At 44.9% G+C, this 16,026-nt stretch overlaps 1 protein-coding gene across 1 annotated transcript in view; it reads right to left on the bottom strand.

Moving 5' to 3' along the window:
- The window catches only part of TDRD5 (tudor domain containing 5), a 2,293,977-nt gene that overhangs the window by 944,948 nt on the left and 1,333,003 nt on the right, over positions 1–16,026 (bottom strand). The window lies entirely within an intron of this gene.

Genomic DNA, 16,026 nt, shown 5'->3' on the forward strand with positions numbered 1-16,026 from the left:
CAACTAATAGGTGTTTGGTGGTTTCTATCGAAGATTCACGAAAACGACACAGATTATCTTTTAAGGATGGGTCCTTTCTTTGCCATAAAAGTTCCTTGGTTTTTAGGATGTTTGCTAGCAACCGTAAGAATTGAGCTCTATGATAAAGGGATGGGCAATGTAAAAGGTAGCGAGCTGGTTCGTTAAGTTTTCGACAGTCATGATCCATCACTTTGGTTGACTTCAGCTTTTTTCTTTTGTCATTATTGATACTCCATGCCCAATGATCAAATTTCTTTTTTGCGTGTTGTGGACGAAGTAGGAGTTCTTCATTGCCGATATTTGCTGCAGACAGATACACCACTAGTTTGCCAAACCAAATATTAAGAAGCTCAAACTTTTTTGGCATCTGGTTGAAAGCAAACAATTTGTATGCGGGTTCCGGCGCTTCCAAACACATTTTACGCAGCGTTGCTATTGAGTTCCACACCATATTCATGTGTAGAGAGTTGGTGGCTAATTCATATCTCACAATAGCAATAGGAGTGGACTGTGGGAGCTTCAAAACCTTCCGCCAAAAATGACCTTCTAAAACATGCCAGGTTTGCTCACTTATGTTCCAACCTGCAATAGCCCCGAAGATCATTACTGGCACCACTTTTTGCTGGTAGAATTTAATGACAGGTTCCAGAGAAAATTTGCCGTAGTTCCTGTTGATTTTTACAGCTTGTAGTGTTAGTTTCTTCATTTTAGAAGTTAGATCTGTCACCCATTGCTGTTCTCTGATAGAGTTGTTGAATTGTATACCAAAGTATCTTATTGAATCAACCAATGAAATAATTGCTTCTGTAATTTTCCACCTAAAGGATTTATCCTTTTTTCCTTTGACATTTCCAATTGAAACGATCTTTGTTTTTGTGGTGTTTATGGTTAGTTCATTTAGATCTATATATTTTTGCAGGCCTGTTAGTAGCCTCTGCAGCCCAATTTGCGTTCGGTCCAGCAGTACTAAATCGTCCGCATATACGATACATTTGATTGCGGTTTGATTTATTTTAGGTGAGAAGCATGGAATTTGCATGAGAAAAGTTGGTAGGTCTGCCAGGAACAACTTAAATAGCTCTGCAGCTAAGGGGCATCCTTGCTTGACACCTTTTTGGGTCATGATTGGGTTTGTGAGCAGCCCATTGTTATTCAGCCTTACTTTGATTGAGGTATGGGTATGTAACGCCATTATTGGTTCCAAGATAGATGCAGGACAGCACCATTTCCGTAGTTTTGCCCACAACAGGTTGCGATTTACACCATCGAAAGCTTGTTTCAAATCGATGAAGGCAAGATGTAATTTGCCATTTGACTTCAAGGTTTCCAATTTTAAGATGGTTAGGATGAGTAAATTAACATCAACCCCAACACCTTTTGTGAACCCGGTTTGCCGTATATCATTTATTTGCGCGGTTTCCACCCATTTGGCAAGTTTGATGCGCAGGTTTCAGCCAAATATTTTACCGATCTTATCTAGCAGAGCAATTGGGCGATAGTTGTTTGGGTCGTCCCAACTGCCCCGCTTATGAATTGGAACGATAATCGCAGTCTTCCAGGAATCAGGCAATTTTTTTACCAAGCTGATTTTTCTGAAAAGATTTCCAATGAAAGCTGCCCACTCATTTGGATGTCGTTTTAAGTCGATATTTGAAATCAAATCTTGCCCAGCAGCGCGTGAGTTCTTTAGCGCCTTGATAGCAATAATAAGGTCGTCGTATTCCATTAGCACGTCCCATTGAGTGTCCACAGAGCTCGATCTTATCACATCGTTACCATTTGAGTTTTGGAATACCAAAGAAAAATGCGATTCCCATATGTCGCCTGAGATGGTGTTTATTACATATGGGATACTTTTGGAGAAGTCCATATTCAATATCTTCCAGATATCACGGGTGTTTTTTGTCATAATTAGACGTAACATGTGTTCCGCACGATCTTGCTCTATTATTTGCGCCTGCGACCTTGCCCAATTTCTATAGAGTGTGCGTCTAGCTTTTATCGCTTGTTGAGCTTCGGATTTTGGTAAGCTTTTCTTAAATTGCCTTAAATCTTTCCGCAATGCCTTTTTTTCATCGTGCAGCACCTTACAGTAAATATGTTGGTGAGACCGACCTTGATTTTGAGACCAAACTACAGGCATTTTGAAGGCAATCAGCAGGGCAGTATAATCTGCCACATGATCATCTGGAATGTTCATAAGTTTCGTGCTGAGCCCTTGGATTTACTTCTAAAATGATGTTACTTGAGCAATCTGGCAATGGCATTTCCATCACTATGCAGAGTTTTAACAAGCAGTGGTCGCTGTATTTCATTCGTTTTATTTCTAAGTCAACAACCATGGTTGCAAGGTTACTTGATATCCATATGTAATCCAGAATGCTGTTGGTGGCATCACGATGCCACGTTGGCTTAGCAGGGATATCACCTTTAGTTGTTCCATTTAGCATGTGTATATCACGAATCGACATAGCAGTCTGCCAACAGCTTTCTCTTTCATCAATCAAGGCGGGAGGGACCAACTGAAATTTCCCCGACGAATGTTCAAACCCGAACCAATTGCAATTCAGGTCCTTGCAGCAAATCACTGATATGTTGGTGTAGGTCAACATTGCGACGTCGATTAATTCAGCGATTGCGGATATAAAGATGTCTGACCTGATCTTTGTCGAGTGCCAGTAAACGTTTATAATCAGAAGGTATTTCCTTGCGTTAGCTTTCTTGCCAGTTGTATGTATGATTGTACCTTGTACATATGGATTGGGATTTTTAGACTCCAACACGACCCATGATCTTGAAATCCTCACCATAGTTATAAGGCCAGAGATTGGACGGCCTTTCACATTTTTTATTGCTGGATTTAAGATTAGAGTAAATCCATCACAGATGGGAGGTGAGCAGAGCCAAGTTTCTTGCAAACATATAATGAAAATATTTGCTAGCGGTGTTTCAAAATCATTAAATAAGTGCTTAAATCCACATGTATTCCAGGAAATAAAAAGGGTTGAGTTGCCAGAGTTGTTTAATCGTGGCTAATGTTGGTTTCTGTGCCCATTATCCTTGGTATTTTTTTCAGTAGCTTTTCTTTGCGGGACTTGATATGATCTCGAGGTCAATGAGTCACATATTGATTGTCTTCGAGCAGCCGCATCAACTGGTTTCATTGGTTTCTTGTATCCATCTTTGGAGCATTCAGATCGATTTGGAACTTCACAATCTGGTTCAAACAGAATTTCAAAACCGAAAAACAACAATTCATCACTAGCATTTAAAAGGGTGCTGCGTACCGTAGCTGAGTTGATATGTAGCAAGACCTGGTCTGAACATGTTTCAGTAGCATACTCCACGATTCGTATATCGTCAAAGACGATGGTTCTCAGCGAAGGTACGCACTTGAATAATTTCGAAATGTTCGTTCGATTTAAATTTACTTCAGCTTCTTCGCTTTGGATGTTTTGTAGCCGCAACTTGCGGCATACACTTTGCTCTCTGCGGTGTGTCGATTTATGCACTCGACTTTTAAAGTGATTACGTAGGTTGCTCTGATTTGTGGTGAATTTAGGATTCAATTGTGAAACCACAGCTTGGGCCTAGGAGATTTTTCTGAGCCTCTCGAATCTCTTTGCCTGTGCGCCATCGTTGATTTTGTTGGTTTTGCAGCATCCTTATTTGTACTCGCATCAAATGACTGAGAAGGGGCAGCACAAGAATGGGACAGAAAGTCTACTACATCGTGCTCATCTTGCGATGGATAGGTGGTCTAATCACACAGATTTATTGATGTAGAGGTGATTGTGATGTTACTGGACTCCGACTCAGAAATTAATCTTCTGCGTTTCAAGGCAGGTTTGAGTTTGGCCTTCGTTGGAAGAGGGCAGGACACTCTTTGCAATTCGGCGTCTGCCTTTAACTTTTTGTTGTTTTCTTTCCGCTTAAATAGACTCTGTCTTGGTGGCGTAGAAAGATTCCTTATAAACGCTTTGGTCTTTAAAGTGCCAGCTGGTTTAGAGCTTTTTGAAAGATTTTTTGATGATCCACAACCTTGTTTCCCAATTGATTTGGTAGCAACCACTAATGGTTCAGTTGACATGGCTTTGGCAGGACCAGTAAAAATGCCAAAAGACGAAAACTGGACATCTGGGGCTACAGGTTTTGTTTGACGTTTGTCCAAGAAATTCTCTGTGCTGACACCTTTTATAGTTATTGCTTTTGATTGAACTACAAGAGGTCCTGCACAAGACTCATCAATGATAGGAGAAACTGCAGTAGGAATACTAGGCAAAGACTTCGCTTCTTCAATCACGATTTCGTTGTTTGTATTTTTTTGTTTGAATTTTTTTGTCCCACTTTATCATTAGAATTTGGGGAATTTCTCACAATTGTTAGATTAAGATTATGAGATGTGGAGCCATCAACTGGACACGTGTTAGTGCTGTTATGACATAGAGTGACCTTCTCACATACCATGTGACATTGACAGTGTCGTGGTTGTTTCATCAAGTCAAGTACGTCATCGACAAGTTTCTCTTGTTTATGGCTGTTTCGACGGGCTAGGTCGTGATGCCGTTGTTGCCATTCCATTGTTCGTTCCGCTTCTCCCTGGATCATGTTTTTGAGAGACACATTTGATGTTTCCACCTGACCCATTTTCTGAGTTAGATTCGCTAACAGCGCACTTTGATCTTGTATCTTTTCATACAGTTTGACAAAGGGAATCATCACCAGAGAGGAAGCGGCTAGGACATTATTATGAATTTGCATCGCGGCGGCCGCCGAGATGCTGGCTTTTGCCGGGGTTAGAAAGTTTTTATCTCCCCCATTTGGCGAAAGACTTGATAAGTCATTCGATTGAGCATATGTTTCATTCATCAAATGGCTTTTCCTAGTCATCTCGGGGCCAATGCTTGTTTTGTTCCTTTTGTTTTGCATTGTCCGAGTGCTTGTAATGAGCTTTGTATGCTCCGATATCCGAGATGAAATCCGCGTTTCAGGATTTTGTGTGTTCATAATCATAGACTTGTCCTGACTTGTCTTAGAGCCAGAGGGCATTGCTATTCCTAATGATGATTGACCAAGCTGTTTTGTGGTATCATCGCGCTGTTTGTCCAAGCTGGTTTTTGTGCCAGACCATGTCGGCAATCAAGCTCAGGCCGGTTGTTAGCCGCACTCAATATAGGGTTCTTCGCATGTTGCAGTCGTGGGCTTGGAATCATCAACGATGATTCACATGGAATAGCCACAGATTTCTGACCAGTAATTTGCTCTGAAAGGTCAGGAGACAGAAATGAAGATGACTTAGCAATTTTGTTAGCATTGATCTCGGTGTGCTTTCGATTTGCTGATGCATGAAAGCGTAACATCTTGTCATCAAAAGGTGCCATTCCTGAATGAGTTGCGTGAAGTTGAAACTGATGAGGGTTAGAGTTGATGATAAGGCATCTGGGAGCTCATGAATCGAAGCTTGAGCGTTTCCTGACAAACAGACTGTCGCCCTGAGTATAGCAGCTTCACATATTTTGTCATCATGCTTAGCGATGGCTCTTACAGATCTATTGGATTTGGTTATAGGAGGACAGATATCATTTTCCTTGGCCGGTACCTGTCCCGGCTCGCTGTGCACGTGGCCAGTCGGCTCAGAACTAACTGAACATTTTTGAAAGGTGTTGATTCCTGGACTTGACAAGGGCCGTTTCAGCATTCTCATTTGATGCAGATACAGCATGAGACGCTGCCATCAAGTCAGCATCCGTAATTTCGAATGGAGAAAAGAACAAATCCGGAGAAATGGGGCTCGATGTAACTTCATGAGGTGCACAGATCGATTGTGACTGTAATAATGGTGTTAAGTTGGACAGAGATAACAATCTCAATGGTGGTGGCAAAGGCGTGATTTCCTGGGCAGGCTCCTGTTGCAGGTCAAGTGCGTGGAGACCATTTCCATTGCCTTCATGGGCGGGAGATACCACAACATTATTGAGTGGTTCTATGATCATAGGGTTTGCATCTGCTGAAACTGTCTGGTCAACGGATACCGTGTCCAGGAGCAGAAGTGAGCTTGATAGAGCCACCTCTGGCCCCGCTGACATTGGATCCCCACCCCCTGCAGTCAACACAGGCACTATGAGTGTATCTAATACATTGGGTAAGTCGCAGCTCGTTCTGACAGGTGAATTCATTGGGGGCTCACTTGTAGTAGCTGGAGTCGGCAAGATGACGTTTTTTTTTACTTACCTTGCCGTTTAGTGTTGCGTCCTTTTGTAAGGCGGTCCAAGGATTCAGCATGCGATGCTGCTGAAGTGTTTTATGGCAAGTCTGTGGGCCAGTTTTCTTGCTCGTAGGGTCCGTCATGGTGCGGACTGGGGAAGACTGAAGAACTCGCCGCTAAACTCCTGTGATGTTCTGTGGGCTTCTCCAGCGCCAAACAGCCGCAAAACAGTTGGCGCCTTTCACCCCTATCGGGCTTAACGCCGCAAGGGTGGCTCGAGCGTGATGATATGCTCTGGTGAAGTCACGTGATTAGTCACGTGCAGCCAATCAGTCCCGCCTCCTCCAGGAAGCAGGGCGGTGAAAACAAAATCTGCTCTTCCAGCAAGAGCAGCGCTCGCAGTGCTGTGCAAAAGCTAAAAGCAGGTAAGCGTCCAAAGGCTAAAACACTCCTTCACTTTGTATCCAAGCAATTTGTTTATTTCCGATATTGGCGAGGCCTATGTAGGAACCAGGATCTATCCACCTAAAATCAATGGAAATGAAATAAATTGGATATTATATGCGGATGATCTGGTCCTACTTGACCTAACACTGATTGGCCTGCAGCAGAAATTAAACATTCTACAACAATACATCCTTCAAAATGGGCTATGTGTTAACACAAAAAAATGTGAAATCCTGATCCCCCAAAACATTCAAAAGAAAGCAAAATCGAAACTAACCAGAAAATGTACCTGGAAAATGGGAAAGGATTCAATTGAATTGGTAACACAAACCATGTATTTAGGCATGTGTGTCAGCGCTAGAATTAATGATGCACTATGGGTCCAAAGAATTGGATCTAAATGTAAGCAACTTACTGTGCAAGCCTGCTTACTAAACAAAAAATTTGGAAAATTCTCTTTAACACCAGTGATGAATTTCTATAAGCAAAAGGCTGTCCCTGCTTTAATACATGGTGCGGAGGCTGCTTTAGGTTGTAATCCGGAATTTTGGTCTTTGCTGGAACACTACTTTTGGTCAAAGGTACTGTGGTTGCCCAAAGGTGTTCCAACAGCTTGTATACTAACGACGATATAGGATTTATAAGCCAAAGGAAATGCATATTACAAGACATTGACCATTAAAAGACACTGAACTTTGTAAAAATAAAAAGGTTGAGATATCCACTTGTATATGATTAAGAAAATAGTAAGTCATTATTCTCTTCTAAGAGTTGTATTGCAAATATTTTCCATTTAATGCTGCAAAGACACTTAACAATGTAAAGATGTTTATCGCGACAAGTGGGAACAGATATCATTAGGGTTTATTGGTTACAACAAATGGTCCCTATTATGTTGCCCCTGATGAAGTTCCTGCACTAAGGTCTTGATTGGGAACGAAACATGTTGGGTAAAGCGAATAACATTTTATTGGGGCTATCACTGGCTTAAGACCGTACTGGAATGGAAATCTTAAATCCAGGAAGGTTGTGTAAATCGGAGATGAATTAGCCCCTGATTGCTAAAAATGTTCTAGTCAATTAAACACTTGTGTGTGGAATCAGTAAGGTGTATTTTGGATAACGTTTTTAATAAAGATTTTTACTATGGTGATGATGAAAAGAATGAATAATCTGAAGATATGTGGGAATATGATGAAATATGAATATGTCACATTAGCACATAATGCATCTTGTCAGGTTTTTTTATACTATTTCTGTATGCATGAAAAACATAAATTTGAATTCATAATGCCATTCACTGTCAACAGTATTAACAAATGGGCTTTTGTCTTTGGATTCTCAGTTAAAACACACCTTTATGACTCCGAGAGAAAAAGATCTTTGGGCAGAGCTCGATGAGATCTCCAAATGTGACATCTGGGTCAAAGTGTTGGTTAGAAAGTCCATGTATTACCTGATGAGAAATCCCCTGTACTCCTTGCTGGCTTTTCTGTGTTTTGGGCTGATTTTTCCCCCAGCTAGACTCACTCTGAAGACTGACAGTGCGTGGCTCTGCAGGGGAACCCCAGTATCACAGATTGTCCCAGAGAAGGTACCCCTTACTGGTTAGTCGTGTGGCAAAGCTGGTGGTGTTTTATCATCTCTGCAAAATGGTCCCACAATATGTAATCCATTTGACCTGGAACAGTCCTTTTTAATCAATTTCTCCATTGCACAAAATGGGGGTTGCCTTGGCTTGACTTGAAGAGCTGAGGGGTCACATGGTGTGTGTGTGTGTGTGTGTGTGTGTGTGTAGATCGCCATCTTTGTCAACTGGATGCCTGCATCCCAGGACTGTGGGCTGTAGTCAGCTGGAAAAAACAGTTTAGACTGGCAGATGCTGGTGTGTGGTAGCTTGGATTCACTTATTTTGGTTGAGAACCCTTCTGGAGTGCATTGGTATGCTTGGAAGGACGGTCTGCCATCAGCTGACCACTATGCTTGAAAGGTTATTTCTGTTTGATTGGACACTGTGTTCCCTCATTGCCCACTGAGGGGGATAAAAGCAGTCATCCCATCTACTGCTGGAAATCAGTACCTGCATTCCTGGTAGGCTTGCAACTTGAGGAAGAATTAAAGCTTTGCACCGACATCCTTTAATGCTCCACCGAAGCACTGCCTTCGATTTCAAAAGGAACAGACTGTGGCAACTGGATCACAGATTCTCCACGAAGCTCCTGACCGTGCCTGCACTGCTGGCTCCAGAATCGGATGCCCCTTTCACTGCAGGAACATTGAATTCCTCTGTGCCAAACTGAGCAGAGACTCTTCAACCCAAGACAACTGGCAAGTGCCCTGGTTCCACTGCCCGCCCCAGTCTGGGAAGCTCCCCAGGCACTTACTGATCCTGGTCTTGAAACCACACCAATGAACCTGTCTTCCGGTCCTTCACCCATGACTGGCTACTATCCGTGTGACTTTTCAAGCTTTTCTTCAAAATGCTTTCAAAATGCTTTCTCCCGTCAGCTCTTCCCAAGCCAACCCCACCATCAGAGGCCGAATCATGTGCCCAAGAACGAAGTGGGAGCTTTGCATTAACTAATACTGCAAACCGCATCTCTGCCTGTCGGCTCCACTAGTTTGAATCCTCAACCTGGGTGTTAGGGAGAATTCTCATTCTATGGCTAATTTCACTCACCTAGTCAGTCCCCCAGCAGCTTTTCTGGATTTCTGGAGTTTACTTTTCCGCTTGGTAAGAGTGTGAGCCTTTTTCCCACTTTTACATGTGTTTTGCCATGTGTATTTCTAATGTTTGTGTGGCTCTGGAGGACACCACTCCATGAACCCCACTTTTTATGTGTGTTACACAGCACCTTCCGTGCAGTAACACAGGGGTGTCTTTGAGACTTCCCACTGACTCCATTTTTCTGGGGCTGACTGTCCCCCAGAAAACAGGTAAAGTTGCCATTTACTTTACATAGTGATTTAAAAACTACAGACCCAGTACGCCCCATCTTACATGGAGTACTGAAAAGGGTTAGCTCCTAGCCCTTTTTGTCTGTGCCTCTCTGAGCTTTGTTTTGCTCTTTTAACATTTAGACTTGGCTGGTGGCAGTGGTATCTACCCTAACTTTTCTACCGCGATTATATTATATAAACGTGGTACTGTTCCAGGCTATCGTATTAGCCTCAAACATAAACCCGCTTGCCCAAATACTCTTCCTTTTGGCTCCGGTCAGGTTTATTCGCCATTTCTTTTTGTTAAAGTCCTTCTTGTGTTTTACTTTGCACTGCAAACCAGGTTTGCCTTCTTTCTTCACCGTCTTTTGGCGTGCTTCTCTCAAGAAGCCCTCCTTTTGGCGCCTGGGTGTCTAGGTGGGCTGAATGTGAGGGAGGGGTGTAGTCACCCCCTGCACAGGGTATCCTTGGAAACCCAAGTCATACTTTATCATGATTGGCTAAGGTGGTTGTCCGGGCCGGATAACCCCCCTCCTGGGTGATTGACAGCCAGGCTGTGTGAATGGGGGATTTTCGCGTAAAAGGCAGGACTCTTGGGCTGGAAGTCAGAGTCGCCACTGGAACTCCAAGGAACCGAAGAGAAGCGGAGAAGAAGACGGCTGCTGCAACTACTGAGTCCCGGTGGAGCCCTGCTGCAGTCCTGAGCTATCTGCCCTTCAACGACAAGAGAAGATCCAGTCCGGAGTCTTCTTCCCTTGAGACTGGTGGGATCAACCAGCTCATCTTCCACAGACAGAGGATCATCTTCTTGGTCAAAATCACCTCACACCGCTGTAGTGGTCCGGATAGCCATCTGAAGAGCCTCTCCTGTTTTAAAGGCGAGCACCTTTTATTCACTGTTGCTTTTGCTGCTGATGGCCTCATCCCTGGGTAATGCAGATCGCTCCAGATGTCCTCATTCTTGTCCCCACGACTGAAGCCACAGGAACCGTGAGTCTGCAGGAACTACCAGGAACAACTGCCGTAGCACCAGCTCTTCTTCACTTTGAATAAGGTACTGTGTCTGACCTCGAGGAACTGGGGTGAACCCCTTTCTCCTCACCAGAGGCTTGTCCTCATCTTCCTTCCCTCTTATAACTTTTGCTTCCTCTTTTGACAATATCCAAGTACTCCTGGCAATCTCGAATCGTGAACTGTACCAACCGTGTGATCCTCGGCAACGGGAACCCTGTTCCACTTGACACTGGCGCAGGCCTATTGACTTTTATTCACTTGTAGGAAAGTGTCCTCTGATTCTATCTGCCTTGACAAAAGTATTGCCTACGATTTTTATCCCCAACTCTCTTGTGTCGATTCATGTGCTAAGTGTGGTTTAACTCCGGTAACATTTCTTCCAGCGGGTACGCGTATTTTTAGTAAGACCGAACTGTCATTACTGTCAAAAAGTGTTTGCATCTGTACCCCCGGTAACGTATCGGTTTCATAACACCGGTCTGTCAAATCCAAAGGTACTTACCTTGAATTGTACTGCACAAATCTAATTGCTTGTGTGTAGTGTATTTTACGTGTGGTGTAAATTAATAGAAGTGAAGTGTTTTACGAACAGATGGTCTAGAAATAAATGTACTCTTATTTTTTTTAAACCAAAAACCTTGAGTCAGTGTTTGCTTGAGCCACAGTAATTCTAGTCCTTTGTGTAATCTCTACTACTGCTCATTTGCTCTTGAGATAAGTCTGGCAGCTTTGCTACTGCTACCACTTTAACAGTGTAGTTATAGGCTTGTATCTAGGTTGAACTTGTATTGATCCTTGTAGTCTTAATTGTGTGTAGTGGTCCCTAAGGGCACTGCACAGGATTCTGCCTAACACTGGGAAATCAGAGTTGTGAATATTCATTCTCCACAAGGCTCTTGGGGTCCCACCTTCACTAATGTGTCGTCGCTGAAACCTAAGGTGGTTTGCAAACAATGTGCAAAGCAACCTCCTCTCAATTCTGACAAACCACTGCTATTAACTGCTTTTTATGTATTGCTCTCCTGAATCTCCAGAACTACTGGCAATTTTGTTTTTTTTTAGTTTCTTCATCAAGACACTTCTGTGGACTTCACTTCATTTGAACTCCAGAGACAGCTCCTTAGGATACTTTCACACAAGGCAACTTTTCCTCTTAATGAACTCGACTCTGAAGACTCTCCTTAAAATCATTCTACTCGTTACATTGCAGCATCTTTTATATAGTTACATTGCAGCATCTTTTATTTATTAAAGTTTATTTAACTAAGTGTAGTGATTTATCTTGTGCCTTTTCTTATCAAAAGATATTTTATAAAAACAATTTAAGTTACTCACCGTAGTGACTAGAGTACTCATAGTTCATAGTCCTCTTTCCTCCATCCTTGTAGGCATTCCCAACCATTGGGGACGGTACTGGAACCTTTGGCAGCGAAAAATTGAGTGTCCCCTTTAAACTTAGTTCAGCCCACGGGGGCACGGCCCGAGCTTGGGAACACCCCTCCGGCCCGCCCTCCGGCCCCTCACCTCAGTCCCCTTTTAACAAATTGGATGCTTAAATACCTGGCTACACAAGATATATTAGCCCTTGGCATACCAGCAGGGGAAGGTGGGTGGGACGTATGGAAGAAAGGGTAACTTTAATTACTCGTACGTCCAGTTCCCTTTCCTCCATCCTTGTGGGTGATTCCACCAAACAAGACAATAGGGTGGAGCTGAGAAAACCTGCCTCATATCTAGGATGAAGCACAAGGGTTCTTCAGAACCGCCTGACCGAATTATGCATCGCACCTGGAGCTGGTATCCAAGTAATAGTACTTACAGAAGGCTGATAGAATGTCCCAAGTAGCTGCCTTCCTGATGACATCCCAAAGAAGCATTCCTCTGAAACGCGATAGCCGTGGACTTAGCTCTGACTGCATGGGAGTGAATCCCCTCAGGAACTAGTTTGCCCATGGCCGTGTACACCACTAAAATGGCCTGAGCCATCCAACCGACGATAGAAGCTTTGGAAACCTGGGTGCCGGGAGACATGCCCCCGAAAGTGATGAACAATGCCTCAGACTTCCTGAAGGATTTTGTCTGAGAGCAACAGAACTTGAGGACTCTTTTGGGGTCCAAGGAATGCAAAGCCCTTGCTGCCTCCGATTGTGCGTTCGGGAGGAACACTGACAGCTTTTCCGATTCAAATGGAATGGAAAGACCACCTTGGGCAGAACATTTGGATGAGTGCGCAAGATGACCTTGTCGTTATGAAATGTGGTGAAGGGTTTGCATGACGACAACGCATGCAGCTTGCTGATCCTGCACGCAGAAGTGAGCACAACCAATAGTACTGTCTTTAGTGTCACCAGCCGGATGTCCACTGAGGCCATCGGCTCAAAGGGCTTGCGCTGCACAGCCGCAAGAACAACATTGAGGTCCCAGACCGGATGAGGCCTGTGCACGGGAGGAAAAAGCCTGAACAACCCCTTGAGGTGGGTTTAACCACTGGGTTTGCTGCTGAAAAAACATGCTCTGGTGAATTTTTTTAGGCCCCAATATCTGCCAAATTGCTAAATGCACCGAGAAAGCCTGCACATCGTCCAGGGCGCAGATGACAGGATCCAGCATCTTGTCGCGAGCCCAGCGGCAAAATCTAGTCGACTTCCACTTATACTGGGATCAAGTAGAAGGCCTCTTCTATGATGTCCCAGTTGTCATCCAAAAATGGAGCATGCTGCAGTCTCAGCTGGTCTGGAACCAGGCCACAAGAGCCAGCCTGACAGGGTCCAGGAGCTCCACTGTCCCGCCCTGCTGCGTCAGGAAGCCCCTGCTGGGGATCCGAAAATGGAAAGGCCCCTGGGAGCACAACTGCAGTAGATTCGAGAACCAAGCCTTTGACGGCCAGTGCAGGGCAATCAGGATGAGGTTGCAGCAAACTGAAGTCCGGAACTTATGGAGGGTCCACTGTAGCAACAGTGGAGGAGGAAAGGCATAGCACCTGCAGCTGTGCCAACAGAGGTAAAACGCTACCCCCAGATACCCCTGACCACCAGCCATGAAGCAAAGCAGGGGCAGTTGGAATTCACAGGAGATGCAAACAAGCCCAGATCCGGAAACCCCCATCTCTGGAACATGGGCAACAAGGAGTTGATGTGTAGCTCCCAATCGTAGGAGTTGCACCACAAGCGGATGTGGTGGTCAGCTTCCGGGTTGCTGTTCTCCGGGATCGCTGTAATCTAAATCGCTTCCATAAGGACCCATTCCCAGATCGCCACTGTATCCATGCACATAATGGGGGGGGGGGGGGGGGCGGTGCCACCATGCGTGTTCAGGTAAAACACTGTTGTGGAGTTGTCGGTCCTGACCAGAACCGCAGTGTCCCTGATGAGAGGCAGAAAAGCCTTGAGTGCCAGTCCTACCGGCCTGACTTCGAGCAGATTCATATGCAGGTGGGCCTCTGCCCTGGACCATGCACCATGAAAGAGTATCCTCCAAGCCCGACAGAGAGGAATCTGTCGTTGCCACCAGAGTGGGCTCTGGTCGGGTCAAGGGGGCTCCCACTGCCACATTGCAATCCATCAGTCACCAGTGTCAGAAACCTGAAGATGTCTCCCTGTCTAAACATTGAGGATCCGTTATCCAGGTGGCCAGGACACGGCCATCGCTATTAGTTCCAGTTACTGGGGGTGGACCAGTGAGGGCAGATCACCTTGATGGGGGGGTCCTTGAGGAGTGAAGACACCGACGGGTGAGATGCGTATCCCCCTTCTTTTGACACCTTTTCCCTATCCTCTCACGTAGGACATTAAAAAACACTGCCCCCACCCCTTTTTGTGACAGGAACACCTTTGCAACACACCATAGACAACGGACTAATATGCAACTAGTTTACCCGACATGTCCCAACTCGAGGGTCAGGCAATTAACTAAAATCACACACATCTGACAGACCTTTCCTTTCCCCGCAGGAATAAAAGGTGGAGTGAGAAAGCATAATACGAGCAAAGGTGAGCACGGCAGACAGCACGACGAGACGGCTAAGCAGGAGCAGCAGTTCAAGAGAAGGAAAAAGACGGCAAGAATGGAGAGGGTGGCGAGGAGAGAAGTGACCTTGCCCTTTTCGACCCAGACCTGCAGAACCTTCGCGGAAGAGAACCTAAGACTGCAAACAATAGCACCAGTGTCTTGCAGCAGATGTCAATGGTACATGAGGCAAGCTTACGCAAATAAGCCGGAGCGAGGGAAGCTCCTGTGCCCGTGGTACCGGCCTTGACTCCAGAGAAGCCAAAAGCCAAGCAGTTCATCACAGCCGGTGAGTCCAGGGGAGAACCGGTAAACAGGCTGTGTTGAGTGAGAATCGGAAAGTAAGTGGCAAGTTCTTTAACCAAATTTGATGAACTATGAAAGAACTGTAAAAGTGTTAAGGGGAGAACAGCTACAAAGGGAAACCGGCACCACGTGGGTGCTAAACTCAGGAGACTCTGGTCGATACCTCATCGGAACGCAACTACAATTACCAGAAGGCCATAGGAAGGCCAGCAAAATAGCTCAAAGTGGTCATACAGAGGGTCAAGCAAAATCCCTGCACAATCGAAAGACTTTGATCTACAAGCACTGTGAAAGAAAGGGAAGTGAATGCCGAAAACATTGAATTGTGTAAAAAGAGAACATTGAAAATGAAGAGGGGTCAGCGCCCAGAAAAGGGGGACCCCGATGCGAGCCACTATCACCCCGATCAAGAGCCACAGTAAACCCGGTGAAGGGAGACTAAGAATTGAAAGGGGTCGGAGCCCAGCAGAGGGGGATCCAAGGGTGAAAATGTGTCACCCCAAGATTGAGAAAAGTTAAAGCAAAAGTTAAGAGACGGCAAGAGTGAACCCGAAGGAGGGATGCCACAGATGAAGCTATCACCCAAGTACAAGCAGTCAAGAGGGGTCCAAGCCCGGCAGAGGGCGATCTAGGGGTAAAGCCACCATCCAAACTTCAAGTAAGAAAATAACTTGCATCTAAATTGAAGAATACGATACATGAAGGGTCAGGGCCCAGAAAAGGGGGGCCCGGGGGAGGGGGGAGTGAAACCATCAACCTATCTTAACAGTGGATTAATTGAGAAAGGTCAGCACCCAGAAGAGCGGGACCCAGGGGGTGAATCATCATCACCCTAATGAACTTTCATTTGGTTAAAGGAACTTTTGTTTTTGTTATTTGAACACATCAGGACCCGAAGGCAAGGGACTTTCAAAGGAAACGAGACTTGCCCATCGACAGTCCTGAGAACTGCCATTGGAACCGTCGTCTTGTGCTGGAGAAGCTCAAGACTGTACTGCGCTCCAAGTTCTCATCTTACCCCATACTTAAAACGTGGGGAAGGAAGACCCAGGCTAACTCATCCTGACATATTATTTAAGAACACTTCT

Source organism: Ambystoma mexicanum, chromosome 1q (assembly GCF_040938575.1).
Source record: "Ambystoma mexicanum isolate Mex_15411 chromosome 1q, UKY_AmexF1_1, whole genome shotgun sequence".
Classification (NCBI taxonomy): Eukaryota; Metazoa; Chordata; class Amphibia; order Caudata; family Ambystomatidae; genus Ambystoma; species Ambystoma mexicanum.